The 15,837-nt window shown below is 41.6% G+C and overlaps 1 pseudogene; it reads right to left on the reverse strand.

Annotated features, from left to right (window-relative positions):
• Positions 1-14,955, reverse strand: part of LOC102476957 (receptor-binding cancer antigen expressed on SiSo cells-like) — a 47,047-nt pseudogene extending 32,092 nt beyond the window's left edge.
• Positions 14,956-15,837: the final 882 nt, after the last annotated feature.

Here is a 15,837-nt window from a genome sequence, read left to right on the forward strand (position 1 = left end):
ACTGAGTCAGATGGAGCACAGAGCACATGGAGGGAACAGTGGGAATCATGACCAGAAGTTTGGTTTGGGCTGAGTTTCAGAAGGCCTTGGATGAAGACTAGGAAGTTGGGCTTTTATTACTATAGGTAATAGGGAGCCTGGGGGTGGGTTTAATAAAAGATGCTTCAATTGTCCAGGTAGTATTTTTAGAAGAACCATTAAGTCCTTTTTGTCCTCAACCTCAAATACTCACCACTTTGCAGAGTCTGGCACATAGTTAGAATATGAAGATTAAGTGACCGTGTAAATAATGGATGAAACTATTAGGTCATCAGGCAAGTCAAAGGTATTTTTCTATGTTTTTCTATGCAAAAATCCATCATGACTTTCCTAATGACCCAAGATAATGTAGATGAACTGGAGTGGGGAGATTGGAAGGAGAGTGACTGATTGGTTGGCTCTTCTAACAGCATAGGGATGAGATGGGGACCTGGTTAGCATGAGGTAACTGAAATGGATTTTTCTGGGACAAAAAAAAGAGGTGATTGGATGTGGAGGTGAAGGAGAGGGAAGAACAACGGAATAATAAATACATGAATGAAGGAGTTGAGAATCAGATTAGGGAATTGTAATGTTCTACTGGATGGAAATGGGGACTTTTGGAATAAGATTATATTTGGGCTTAAGTGTGTGACTTTTGAGCTGATACTGGAGCTGGAAGGCTGGCGTAGATAAAAAAGGGATTCAGGTGATGACTCTGCTTGAACATGGGGTCCTCTGATGAGTGGTATTGAAATCAAGAATGTTGAGTCAAGGGGGCCAGAGGTGGCATGGAAGTTGAGAGAGCTGGATCCCACATGGCTGCCTGCAAGGTTGAAGCCCTGAACCAATGGCTTAAGGATCATGCTAGCATATGTATGTGTGCCCAAAGCCCTGAGAGGGGACGAGAGGAGAAGCGATTTCAGTGTGGTCATTCTCCAAGGGGTGATTCCTCTCTTTCTCTCTTTTTCTCTCCCTCTCTTTCTCTCTCTCTCTCTCTCTCTCCCTCTCCATTGCTCTCTGATGACTGAATGTGCCCTATAGCAAAATGAAACAAACAAACAAAAAAATAGAGGGCCAGCAGATGGCATGGTAATTAAGTAACTGGATTCCCACATGGCTGACCATGGTTCGAGTCCTGGACCTGGAGACTTGAAAAAAAATCACACCAGGCACAGGTGCGTGTGTGCCCAGCATCCTGGCAGGAGAATGGAGGAAAAGGGATTGTGACATAGCCACCCACATAGCGGGTGATTTCTCACTTTCCCTCTCACTGTCTCTCTCCTCTCTGGCAAGTGCACATGCTCTAAGAAAAAATAAATAAAAATTAAAAATTAAAATAAAAAAAAGAATGCCACAGTCTATGTAGGAGACTTAAAAAAAATGGTTGTGGCAGCATTAGGTCCTAGGAAGAACATGACGAATGTGTAGAAGCAGTGGGCTAGTATGGGTTGGAGAGGCATCCAAAAATGTGTAGCCCTGAGAAGACAAAGCACAACAACTCTGTTTCCCCCTTCTGGAGGGACTATCTTCTCAGGGCATGTTGGGGTGGCTGAGCGTTGTGATCCTCGAAATTGGATTTCAATCTCAAAATTGTGATTTCCTGTGCTTTCTGAGCTGCAGCAGAGCCTCGTGTTTAAAAGCATGGGCTCCAGAACCAGAACATCCAGGTGCAAATCTTGGTACTGTCACTTGCTTGTGTGACTTTGGGCAAGTTACTTACCTTCTCCATGTGACTGCGTTCTCTAATCTATTAAACTGGGAACCAGTCTGCCCTACCACCTGGGGCAATTTCAAGGATCCGTTGAGCAAAATATTACTGTAAGCAAAATATTAGAGCTTTGTAAATATTGGTTATCAGAGTTATTCCCGTGTTTGGAGAACTTCATTCATGTTTCCTAGAGGATTCAGTATCTGTAAAGACAGAACTGATAACCTAAAACAAGTTAATTTCCTTTTCAACAGTGATAGAAGTTGCATTTGAGGTAGGCTCTGGCCTTCTCTTTAGAAGATTACTTGGGATTTTTCACAGCTTATTGTAATTTGCCATTTGGTAGTCTGTTTCTTTGTCCCAGGCCTATAAGTGATTGGCTAGAATTCAAAAAAAGGACTTATTTTTTACCTCTGCTATAAACTCCCCTACCTCCAGTGTGTTTGTCAGGTTTTTCCATTGCAACTGATATTAAAACAAACAAACAAGTAAGCAAAAAAGATGTAGACAAAAACAATAATAAAAAATAAATCCAGAGAGAATTTTGAGCACATGCAACAACTGGGCGTGAGCTCCACAGAAAAATGTCTTTTTCTTTTTCTTTCTTTTTTTTTTTTTTTAGAGATTTTTTTCTCTATAGGCACGGATGCTCAATGGAGAATCAGAGACAGAAAGCAAGAAATTGCCCCCTGAGAGGGATGGCCACACCACAGTCCCCTCTCCATTTTCCTCTTGGGATTTTGGGCACACACGCACACAATCTCAGTGTGAGTGTCAAACTGCCAGGTCTGGGACTAGAACTAAAATTAACTACGTGGGAGTCCAGAGCCTTAACCACTGTGCTACCTGCTGGTCCTGAAAGATGTTTTTCAAAAAGTGTGTATCTGTTTACTAGGTCAAAGAAGGACTCTGGTTGGCTTTGCCTTGCAGCCAGCTCTAAGCTGTAGCCAATCATTTTATCCAGAGTAACGAGGTGCTGTATGATTGGCTATCTTGGGTCATAGTCACATGCTATTTCTGGGCAGCAGCAGAGTCTATAGGGTCCGGTCACTACCTCAAATGAGGACTATGGGGCAGCCTGGATCCATATGTACTGCAACCCCTCATACCCCATTCAGCCTGGCATCTTCAAATGCAGGCCGAGAAGGTTTCCCTCCTTACAGTTGGTTATAGAAACCATGGCAACATTGGTCTTTTTTCTCTTCCTGTTTGTTGCTTGTCAGTTCATAGGAAATGATGGCTTATCTTCTAAAATCCAGAGCACCTTGTCTAGTGAAAGGAACACCAGATCATGGCTTGGATGTCTAGAACGTTCTGAGAACTGAGACTGGTTCAAAGTGCTCAGAGCCTGTTTTATCTTTCCTCTGCTCTGCCACCATATGCTGGCTGTAGATTGCTTTCCCTCACTGTTCCGGGCACCACGAAGATCAACAAATTAATGTCCCCAGCTACTTTGAATATCCTTATGTCTAGGGGATAAAATCTTGTACTTCCCAACACTGCTGGCCTTTGCATTATTTCATGTGTAATTCTAAAATGGAGATCAGTCCTGTTTTAATTCTAAGAAATCGAAGCTGTTTCCTCTCCCCTCCCACGTCTTTTTCTTTCCAAAATATGATCTGTACTTAGGAAGTGTCAATATTAGTAATGGTGCATAGGTTTGAGCACATGGTCCAGGTCACCTGAAATTCTCCCCAGGGCCATTCTTTGTTCTTCTGGATTTCAGATCCCCTGTGTCTGATGTATTATTCACTGTATGATACTCACAGAACAAGCTGCATTATTTACAAGATGGTAGGACTTCTGATATTCCACAAGCTTTCTTGTAAATTTGTAAATAGCATGCTAGGCTGGCTTGTACCGACATTGTGATTTATTGACTACTTAAGTCTCTGGATGATATTTTGTTTCCAATCTTTGCATATTCTGGCAAGAGAAATTTTTGTGCTTTGTATAGTAATGTAGTCTATCAGTTCTCTCCCCCCTGTAATTTCCAGAATTTATGGAATTAATGGTGTTCAGCGATAAGCATCGTAAACTAAACCAAGGACTATGCAGTGCCTGAAATTTCTTGGGATGAACCCAATCTGCAGAAAAGCGTGCGAGGGTTTGCTTACCACTGGAGGGCAGTAGGGTGATGCGTCCCAGAATGAGAGTTTGTTGCCATTTTTGTTTGTATTACCTTGCAAAGAAATTGGTTCTAGAACTTATTTTTTAAAGTTTATTCATTATTTCTCCTATGAGTGAGGGAGATAGAGAGAGAGAGAGAGACAGAAGCCCTCACAGGGTCTTCATAACATGACCCAACCCCAGCCTCCCCCAGCCTGGATCATGGACACACGCAGGGCTGGTATACTCAGCGAAGCCCTCACAGGTCTTCATAACACGACCCAACCCCAGCCTCCCCCAGCCTGCATCATGGACACACGCAGGGCTGGTATACTCAGGGGGATGTCCAGACACAAATCTAGAACCTTCCCAGGTGGGCCAGCCGCATCACCATCCCCGAGTCCTAGAGCATTTTAAAAAAGGTTTTCATTCTTTGTCCCTGAACTGTGATGTGACTAAGATCGTCTGAGAAATTGACACTCATGCAAATTCTAGTAATGCTTTTGGTTTCTGCAGCCCATGGTGTGCTGGGAAATATTTCATGACTAGCGAGCTCTCCATGAGGGGAAGGGGTAGCCCTGATTTGTAGCATGGGTCAATTTCTGTGATGTAAATGTTATTGTGACTGATTTCAAGCTACCCATTTGATGTCACTGAATGTGGAGTTGGGAAAGAGGTAGACAATTGACTCCTGCAAGCGGGCTCCAGCACCTCATTATGAGCCCTCATCACTGTCACCCAGTCTACATTGTTAGTCTTGTTTCCAGGTTGTACAAGTCTCAACTCTTCCCCCACCCTGTAAAAACCAGAGAACGCAAGGCTGCTGCTTTTTGTCTCCCCACACTGCATCCAGCACAGTGCCTTAGATATTTACATATTTTAAAAGTTTACTTACTTATTTCTTCCATGAGAGAGACAGAGATAGACACTGCCACAAGGTCTTCATTCTGCGATCCACCCCCAGCCTCTGCCAGTCTGGATTATGAGCATGCATGCATGTGCCCGGTGTGCACAGGGAGGTCTTGGGACACGAACCCAGGACCTTCCTGTGTGGTCCAGTTCTGTTGCTGCTGCAACATCAGCTGGTCCTGATTTTACTTTTTTAAATGCAAAGTTGTTATTGATGAACACTGTACATACAGAGAAGGGCACAAAGTATCAGAGAGTTGTCAGTAAATTTTCAGAATTTCAGGGTAGCCAGCCACAGATCAAGAGCCAGAGTATTACCAGCATCCAGAGGCTCCCTGGTACCTCCTTCCAGTCATCATCCTCCTGTTGTCTAATGCTATAGATTAGCTTCACCTGTTTTTGAAACTTCAATAAATGGGATCAGGTAGTATGTATTCTTTATTTGTGCCTTCTTTTGCTCTGCATCATCCTTATGCAATTTGCTAATTTTCTTCCAAGTAGTGGTATGCTAGTCTCACTGCAGTGTGTAGTATTCCATGTGTGAATTTATAACAATTTATAGTGCATTCTATTGTTGATGGATGTTTGAATTGTTTCATTTTGGGCTATTAGGAGTAGTGTCCTGCTGTGCTCATCCTAGTAAGTGTTTTTGGTGAATAGAAGCACATAGTTACTGGTATGTGCATAGGAGGTGAACTTGTAGGTAATATGGCATGCATGTGTTACGTTTTAGATCTTAAAGACATCTTGATATGGGGCAAACATGAATGGATAAATGAGGCCACCGTCAAACCAGAGTTAGAGATATATGACTCTGTGTGACAGTAGAAATACTCCAGTTGTAAACTTTGGAAAGAAATATCGCTCTGCAGGCTGAACATGGGTGGGGGTGGCAATGATTAATTAGTGGCTTCCATATCCAGAAAATCTAAAATGGTGAGTGGCAATGGGTGCGGAAGGACTTTGGGGAATTGAAGTGTCAACATTTGGATATTTAGGCAGATAATTTATCAGAACTAAGGAAGATGCTCATTACTCCAAATAAACATTTATCGAATACCTACTGTGCATAAGCCAGGGGCTGGTGATACTATGGAGATTAAAACATAACTGTGCTTCTAAGGATCTTACACTTTAGAGACAGAAGAAAAATCGCTGGTTACAAAGGTTGTAAGTACATTCATAAGGACATTTACAAGGTGAGCTGGAGAACAGAAGATCATGTCATAACCCATCCTAGGCTGGAGATGGGGAGTGGTAAGTGAGGGTGGGCAGTGAAAGCTATGAAGGCAGGCTTCCTGGAGGTGATTGGTCCTGAGCTCAGATCTAAGGCATGGGAGATGATTTGCTATGGTTGGAGCATAGTATACATAGGGTAGGAAGGAAGGGTGGTTAGAGATGAGACAGGAGTGGAAGGTAGAGTCAGACCATATAGAACGTTTTATTCCTGTGAGTGCTTTGTTTTCAATTCTAGACAATGGCAGGCAATTGAAAAATGTAAGCAAATTCAGCTATGTATTTTCAAGTTCCTGAACTGGACGGAGCTTGGGAGTTTACATTGTCTAGTCTTCAGGTCTGGGGACCACACTTTGAGCACCATAGCCTTCTAATCATCCTTTCATCCCTCCCCCTAGTGAGATGAATCCCAGATGTTTATGTCGAACCTACAGATCATTACTCTTAATCTGTGGAAAAAGGAAATAAGGTCAGTCATTGAAGAGGAGATATTGGCTCCACTGTGACATTGAAGGGAGCAGAATTTGAATTTAACAGATCTGGGATTGAGTATTGCTGTTGCTGGGTACATTTAAATGTGTTGTTTAACCTGAGTTTTATTTCTCCTATTGCTGTGGTTTGAATGTTTGTCCCCTCTAAAACTCAGGTTGAGGTTTAGTTGCCATTGTAGCAGTATTAAGAGGTGGGACCTTTAAGATGTGATTAGACTGTGAGAGCTCCACCCTCCTCCATGGGTTTAGGGTCTTTGAAAAAGGGCTATGGAAGTAGGTTCTCTCTCTTGTCTTCTCTGATTTCTGCCATGTGAAGAACATAATTTTTCCTCTCTGGGGAAAATGCAGCATTCATGGCACCATCTTGGAAGCAGAAATTGGGTCCTCGCCAGTCACCAGGTCTGCCAGTGCCTTTAGCTTGGACTTCCCAAGCTTCAGAAATAAGAAATAAGTTTCTATTGTTTATAAATTCCTAGTCTATGGTATTCTGTTATAGCAACACAAAGCAGACAGAGACACCCATCTATAAAAACAGAGACTCTGTGTTGATATCATGATTTTTTTGTGATAATCATGTAAAGCAAATGTTCAACTGTAGTGTATTATTGTGAACTACTTTTATTTCTAATTTCAAGCTACTGTACAGATGCTAGCTCTTGTTTTTAGTGATGACAAGGTGAGAAACTGAATTCAGAGAGGTTAAATGCTGGTTCTTGGTTTAGTGTCCTTTCTCTTATATTAGTGGTTTTCAAATATTTCCTTTAGCCAAGGGACTCTTTCTTCAAATGAAACCTTAGGAAGAAGAACAATATAGAAAAACTATGAAAGAGAACATTCTTATTAAATTGAGAGAGGGTAACCAGAACCAGGGCCCTCAGGAAATGTCCCTGAAACTTCAAGGTACATATCAAAGTCCAGTGAAAACATGAGCATTTACTTGGTATTTCTCAGAAACACTTCCTTTGTGGGAGTGGCAGCAAAGAGGTTCACTGGGCAAGAATGACAGTGCATTTAGAGTGAGGCCAACACTAGGGGGTTTCATATTGGCAGCAATGAAAAGTCACCTGGGGGATCTTTAAAAAATCTCCATGCTTAGGTTATACCCAATATTATTTACACCAGAGTATCTCGGGTAGGAAGTAGTCATCTGTACTTTAAATTTCTCCTGGTGATTTCAGTGTGCAGGCCATTTTGATAAAGAGATCTGTAACTAGTAGTTGTCAGAGTGGGTTGTCCAGAGCAGCAACATCAGCATCACCTTTATCCTTGATTAGAAGTCAGGCCCCACCCCGGACTTCTGCATCAGAAACTTGGGGAAGGTCAGCAGGGGGCAAGGAGGTTAGGGTGACTAGATGCCACATGGCCAGCTGAGTGGTCCAAGTCCTAAATCTGGTGGCTTCAAACATCACACCAAGTGTGTGTGTGTGTGTGCATGCCCCAAACTCCAAGGGAAGAACAGAGGAGAAGGGAGTTTGGTGTGACCATCCTCTTTGGGCAGGGGGTGATTTCTCTTTCCTGCTCTATTTCTCTCTTTGTCTCTAGCGAGTGCACACACTCTATAGCAAATTATAAATAAATAAATAGATACTTTAAGAGAAAGAATTCTAAGGAATTAGCCCAGTAATCTGTTTTAATAAGACTTTCTCATGATTTTGATGCATGCTAAGTTGAGAACCACAGTTTAAGAGATGTGGTTATTAGATTAGTATGATCAGAATCACATGGAAGACTTAGGAGATTTAGAGCAACTTGGTTTCAGGTCCAGATACCAGATTCAGTAGGTCTGAGAAGGGACTTGAGAATCTGAAGTTTCATAAGCTTCCTTGGTAGTTCTGGGATAGGTCCCTTATGGACTATCCATAGAGAAAAACTATTTAAAAGCCGTTGTTACTAAAGATGGTGTGTCGACTCTCTAAAGCAGAACCATGGGAAAAAGGTGTTTTTTCTTTCCATGCATTCTGCATTTGGAGGGATCCTGAGTTAGTAGATCCAGGGTTTGAGCCCTGGAATCCCATTTATGGGAAACATTAACAAGTGATTCAGAAAGCACAAGAATGCTCCTCTTTCATAGTTTTTCTATATTGTTCTTCTTCCTGAGGTTTTATTTGAAGAATGAAATAATTAACAAGTAATACCTAGCCAGATGTATCAGCTAGTTTTTGCTGGGTAACAAATAACTACACAACTCAGGACCTTAAAACAATAGTCATCTATTCTCATGTTTTGCAGGTTTTTTCGTGCTACGGGTCTGGTAGCTCAGATCTTCTCCACATGTCTCATTCTGAAACCCAGGCTGAATAAGAGACAGCTCTTTTTCTCTTTCCACGCAATGGTAGAGTGACAAGAAGGCACACCTCACAGCACAAGCAATTTTTCAGCCCTTTTTTGCATTCATGTATACAAATACCCCAGTGGTTAAAGAAAATCACAGGCCCCAGTGCAAAATCAAGGGGAAAAGAAGTTCATCCTTTCCATGGAGGGGGAATGCATGCCCCAAACTCCAAGGGAAGAACAGAGGAGAAGGGAGTTTGGTGTGACCATCCTCTTTGGGCAGGGGGTGATTTCTCTTTCCTGCTCTATTTCTCTCTTTGTCTCTAGCGAGTGCACACACTCTATAGCAAATTATAAATAAATAAATAGATACTTTAAGAGAAAGAATTCTAAGGAATTAGCCCAGTAATCTGTTTTAATAAGACTTTCTCATGATTTTGATGCATGCTAAGTTGAGAACCACAGTTTAAGAGATGTGGTTATTAGATTAGTATGATCAGAATCACATGGAAGACTTAGGAGATTTAGAGCAACTTGGTTTCAGGTCCAGATACCAGATTCAGTAGGTCTGAGAAGGGACTTGAGAATCTGAAGTTTCATAAGCTTCCTTGGTAGTTCTGGGATAGGTCCCTTATGGACTATCCATAGAGAAAAACTATTTAAAAGCCGTTGTTACTAAAGATGGTGTGTCGACTCTCTAAAGCAGAACCATGGGAAAAAGGTGTTTTTTCTTTCCATGCATTCTGCATTTGGAGGGATCCTGAGTTAGTAGATCCAGGGTTTGAGCCCTGGAATCCCATTTATGGGAAACATTAACAAGTGATTCAGAAAGCACAAGAATGCTCCTCTTTCATAGTTTTTCTATATTGTTCTTCTTCCTGAGGTTTTATTTGAAGAATGAAATAATTAACAAGTAATACCTAGCCAGATGTATCAGCTAGTTTTTGCTGGGTAACAAATAACTACACAACTCAGGACCTTAAAACAATAGTCATCTATTCTCATGTTTTGCAGGTTTTTTCGTGCTACGGGTCTGGTAGCTCAGATCTTCTCCACATGTCTCATTCTGAAACCCAGGCTGAATAAGAGACAGCTCTTTTTCTCTTTCCACGCAATGGTAGAGTGACAAGAAGGCACACCTCACAGCACAAGCAATTTTTCAGCCCTTTTTTGCATTCATGTATACAAATACCCCAGTGGTTAAAGAAAATCACAGGCCCCAGTGCAAAATCAAGGGGAAAAGAAGTTCATCCTTTCCATGGAGGGGGAAGGGAATGGACTGAATATTTTTGAGCAATAATCAATCATATTAGATTTAGGTTTGACAAACTGACTCTTCACCTTTACTTCTGTCCTTTCTCTGGTTCACTTCTGTCCTTTCTCATATATGTGCCTACATGCTCTGATCACAGAGAAAGCTGGGTGAGCCTCAGTACAATCCCACCTCAGAAAAAAAGAAACCAATATCCTAGTGGCACCATGAGTAAGTGTCTTTGTAGGGGTAGGAGATAACCAAATTAATTGGTTACATGTTTAGTAATGCATGTCATCTTAAGACCTTTGGGAAGAAAATTATAAATTATTTTACATCTAGAAGGGATCTCCAGTCTAATCTCCTCATTGCAGAGATGAAGTAATTGAGCCCAAGGCAGGGGAAGTGATTCATTCAGAAAAGATACCTATCAAATGGCAAAGTTGGAATTACAGCTGAGTCCTTCAGGTCCTACATCTTGTGTTCTTCCTCTTGCATCCCAGTTTTCTCTGAAGCATGCCTAAGAAATGTACCTCTTCTTTTACAGGTTCTGAAATTGATAGCAATTCTAAATGGATGTATTTTAGAGAAGAAATTCTAATGGTGTAAAGATATCCCCATACAAGTCGCATGTCAATCAATCAGTTAAGGAATTGCTTTAGACTTTACCCTCCTGAGAGTCTAATATTCTCCTTAGAAGGCTCTCTCTTTCCAGTGAGCATTATTGGCTTTCATTGCTACTGGAATCACTGGGTTGTGCCTTGTCCCTCAGTTTTTTGGGGATGTATTATAAATAGAGAAGACTGTTTGTGAGCATCTAGAGGACTTGAGCTTCTGCCTTTTCCCTTCAATTTGGAGGCTACTTCACCATGAGAGGAGGACTTTAGCACCTCTTATAAAACTGCTGAGCACTTTATGAGATCCCTTCCAGGTGTTTCTGCAGCTAGAGGTCAATTCTATTATCTGACTTGACTCATAGACCCAGATGGCTTGTTCTTATTATTCCCAATATCTACTAACAATAGTCTAACACCTAGTTGTATTTCTTCACTTTTCTAAGTAGAGAGATTGAAATTATACATGGAGTCTACATGTATTTATTCTTTTTTTTCCTAAGATCAACTATACTTGCCAAGGTGAAATAGAGTCTATGTGTGTTTATTCTTTTTTTTCCCTAAGATCAACTATACTTGCCAAGGTGAAATAAGAAAATTAAAGAAATAATGCTTGATAAATAAAGGGAAGATAGAAATAAATCCAGATTTGGGTGAGACAAAGGAAATGTGGAAAGAAGAAGAAAGCTGAAAGTTTGGAGGAAAAAGAATAAAAAATCTGAGGAGGCCAACCCATGGTGTGGTGGTTGGATCCCCACATTTCTAACCATGTAGTTCTGAGTCCCAGACATAGCAGCTTGAAAAACACGATGGGTGTGTGTACATGTGTACCCAATATCCTCAAAGGAGAAGGGAGAAGGAACTGTGGTGTGACCACCCCCCATCTCTCTATCTCTCTGGTGAGTACACATACCTTCTAGCAAAAGGAAAAAAAAATCTGAGGATTTCACTGCTCTTCTCATGGGAATTTTAGCCCACAGAAGATTCCAGGTGGAAATTTAGTGATTATACAAGAATGATCTTGTCCAGGAGTCAAGGATTATGGTGTCATTAACATATTTCATGACTAATATAGATCACTCCCCACTCTGACTCTAGGTTCAGTCAGATCCTTCTGTTAGATGATCTAGTGGTTTTCTGTTGAGTATTGACTACGGATTACAACCATTCCTTTGCTATAAATGATTGTTACTATTATTTATAGTAACTGTTAAGATCTACATTGTAGCCAGTTTCCAAGATGATCCCTATCGATTCTTCTCTTCTGGAAGTAACACCCATTTCTAGGCCTCCCACACTGAATGGGGCCCACCTGTGTGACCAGCAGAAAATCATGGAAATGGCAGACTGGGACCTTCAAGACTAAGTTACAGAGATATTTTGGCTTCTACCTGGATCTTTCTTGAACCACTTGCTCATGACTTTGAGAGGGAGCTGTAGAAAGATGAACCCTTAACTGAAGTCATGTCATAAGGATACTCAAACATTCCTGAGTGTGTGTCTATGTTCCAGAACTTCTGACAACATCTTGAATCATCCTGTCTGCCATTTGGGTGAGCCATCATAGAATCAGATTTTCTAGCTCCATTCAAGCCATCAGATGATGAGTATCTAGCTGGTGTCTTCACTGAAACCGCACAAGAAACCTGAATTAGAACTTCCCATTAGAACTTCCATTCTTGGATTCATGATCCAAAGAAAGAGTGCCTGATAACAAAAACTTGTTTTTGTTTTAAGCCACTGAGTTTTGGGATACTTTGTTACTCAGCAGTAGATAACTGATACACTCCAGAAATATATGAACAGTGTGTTTTGTTCTCTATTGTTTCTCCTGAACCTGACATAATACTGGACCTATAAATTGAGCTCAATAGATATTGTTTGAATGTATGAATGCTTTCTTACTCCCACCACATGGACAGGTGCATGCACCCACCTTTTCCCTAAAGTCAGCTTTGCTCACTCTACCTATACGCTTCTTTATCAGTGTGCATTGTCTATATCTTGAATCTTTGTATGTATCTAATGTAATCACCAGTAATTGGACGAACCTTATAAACCAAGTAATCTTTCTACTCACACTTCAAACCTCTGCTCCAGTCCATCTGGCTTCTTCTGATCATTGCAATTTTCAGAGCATACATCTTTTTTCATAGTATCAGCCAAAGCCCCAGCCAATGGCAATCTTACATTGAGCAATTTGTACATGACTTAATAAATGGAATTTTTAGAGAATTGGGACTCAGGGTAAGGAAAAGATTTGTGGTAACTGGGAGCCATTGCCATCCTAGGCTAATGAAGAAAGTCATGGTTATGACTTGCAGGGGGAGCTGTAGAGAGGTGGAGGCTGAACAGGAGCCTTCAGTGAATGGGCAGGGAAGGAACTGGGGGGCAGGGTAATATGCTCACCTCACTCTCAGTCCACTCTCTTGATCTCTGGACCTCCTATGGACTAACTTCAATTAGAATCTGAAAACAGAAAGTCTGTTCTCACGGGCCAAGGCAGAGCAGAGAGGGAATCCAGAGGGGCCTATGGAAGCTACCCAGCAAACCCCCTTTGCACCATAGACCTTACTGCCTGTATATCCGAGTATCAGATGAGACATACGCATGGTCTCTCTTCCATTACTACCATGCATTACCATTTAACTTTCACATGCTATTTAACTTTTCTGGTACTAAGGACTCCTCTTCCCAGCAATATTATTGACTTTCAGAGTGTAACTACCATGTCTTTTATTTTTCTCCTTGTCAAGCTTAGCACAGCAGTTATCATAAAGTTGGCACGCACAAGAATTTGACTGAAGAAAATATGAAAACCAAAACATGTTAAAGAAGCAAAAAAATAATTATTTATTTGAGGGTGTAAGAGCCACCAACCATAAAAGTGCAGGGCTTCTAATTAGAAAATGATAGATAGGATCAGGTACACTTTAATACAAACCAGACTTTATCCAAAGGAGTCTCTAAAGATTATTTAGAAGGCATCTACCCAGTTCATGGGACCAGCAGATGGCATAAGAGTTATATCACTAGACTCCCACATGGCTGACTGTGGTTCAAGTCCCGGACCCGGAGGCTTTAAACTCACACTGGGCACAGGTGCATGCATGCCCCAAATTCCGAGAAGATAATTTGGTTCTTTGGAACACTTGCTTACATTTTTAATTGCTTTTCTACACAGAAAGTTGTCTTATATTTGGAGCAGTGTGAAAAAATATGATCTTATACGTCTGTTTTGTTTTTCTGAGTCACCATTATGAGAATGCAATGTACTTTAGGAGAATCCTGGTGTCCTGGATGGCCTGATGAAAGCACTAAAACCAGCTGTGTGTCTGTATTGTGGAATTACTCTCAAATCCGTGCAAACATTGCTTGGGTTGTGGAGCTTAGATTTCTCCTACTGACACTATGGCATTTGAAGAATATTTGTTATGAAAGTTCACAATGATTTTATTTGGTTTCTTCTTCATTAGTCATTGTGCTTCTCCCATTTAAAAAATTTTGTTTGTCTTTTTTTTAAAGAGATATTTGCTATAGGGTGCATGTGCTTGCTGGAGAGAGAGAGAGAGAGAGAAAGAGAGAGAGAGAGAGAGAGAGCAAGCAAGAAATGGTTCCCCTGGGAAGATGGCCACACCTCAGTCTCTTCTCCATTCTCCTCTCAGGATTTGGGGCATGTCTGCACACATGCTCAGTATGAGTTTTAAGTTGCTGGGTCCAGGACTCGAACTACAGTCGACTACATGGGAATTCAGTGATGTAACCATTATGCCATCTGCTTGTCCCTCCATTTTCTTCCTTTGTTGGTCTGCCTCTCTCTTCTCTGTCTGCGGTCTTCTGCTGCCTCAGAACTTCTGCTTGTGATGCTGCATCTTCTCCCACGCATTGGTATTTTCTTGCCAGGTATCTAAGTCATCTAATTCAGAAGACTGATGAATAAAAGGCATGTCTTGTGTAGGTGCTGATCTACTAGAGGGACCCGTGCTACCATCTGGGATGTCAAGTTTAACAGTTTTCTCTTCTGAATAACAGTTTCCTGAGTTTTTCTTATACAATAGCTGGTGTCATGTTCTTAAAATAATCAGATTCCAGTTGTTGTGTTGCCACATTTCCATTCCCTCCTTCAGTAAGTACAGCTGTGGGTGCATCTTCATCCCAAGAAGTCCACTCTTCAACATCTGTCTGCTTTGGAAATGAGGAATAATCAACTACAGTTGGCAAAGTTATTTGGTCTCCCCTTCGTTTCTGTCCTCTGCCAGAACTGCATAGGAATCTCTTTTTGAATGAGAATACAGTTGCCAGATAGGCACAAACTTTAAAGAACCAAAACTGTGTGTTGGCCATGATGAGAATCAAAACCTGCCAGCTCAGCAGGGGCTCCGAGCTGCCTCGGGCCTTCTGGTCACTTCCTGGAGCTCATGCTCGATGGTTCAGTCCCAGCCCCTCTCATTCAAAGCCGGGTAAGTGCTCCCTCGCAGCAGCCAAATAGCCGGTCCCCTCTTCTAGAATCCCAGGGTCTGAACTCTTTATAAATCTGGCTCTAATTATTTCTTTGTGTATTTTTAAGTGAATTGTTATTATGAGAATGGAATAGTGCCAGTGGGAGTTTTTTGAAGCTTAGGATGAGGGTGGATTATCCCTGGAATAAAGATATTTGATTCTGCCAGGTGTTTCTGGGGTATTAGCAGAAAGAGACCTGCCTCTCTAATGATCATATCTATCTGTCAGTTTTCAAAGCTTTTATTTACTTCTTCCAGGATGGAGAGAGACTAAGAGAGAGAGAGAGAGAGAGCATTCCCAGCAGAGTCCCCACACTGCAGTGTTCCCTCAGCCTTAGCGAGCCCAGATCTCGAGTGTGTGTGCACCTGCCATGTGCAGGGAGTCCCCAGAACAAGAACCTGGGGCCACCCGTGTGGGTCCAGTATCATAGGGCATTGTGTCCTCACTGTTCCACCTTTGCTGGCTCACTAGGTCCAATTTAAACTAATTTTGTGCATTGTGGTTTTGTGGGTAGCTCAGGTAGTGTGACTTCAGGTGACAAGCTCACCTGAAGGCTAGCTTGTGAGTTACAAAATGTAGACATTTCTTTTTCTCTTTATGTTACTATTTCATCAAGTCTTCCTTTCTTGCCCCCCTGATAGGGAGCACATTTACCTTCCTAATTTGCCTATTTTGAAAGTATAGTTCTTTAGGGGCCAGCAGGTGGTGTGATGGATAAGGGTGCTG

This window comes from Tupaia chinensis, unplaced genomic scaffold (assembly GCF_000334495.1).
Source record: "Tupaia chinensis unplaced genomic scaffold, TupChi_1.0 Scaffold000089_1, whole genome shotgun sequence".
In the NCBI taxonomy this organism is placed as follows: domain Eukaryota; kingdom Metazoa; phylum Chordata; class Mammalia; order Scandentia; family Tupaiidae; genus Tupaia; species Tupaia belangeri.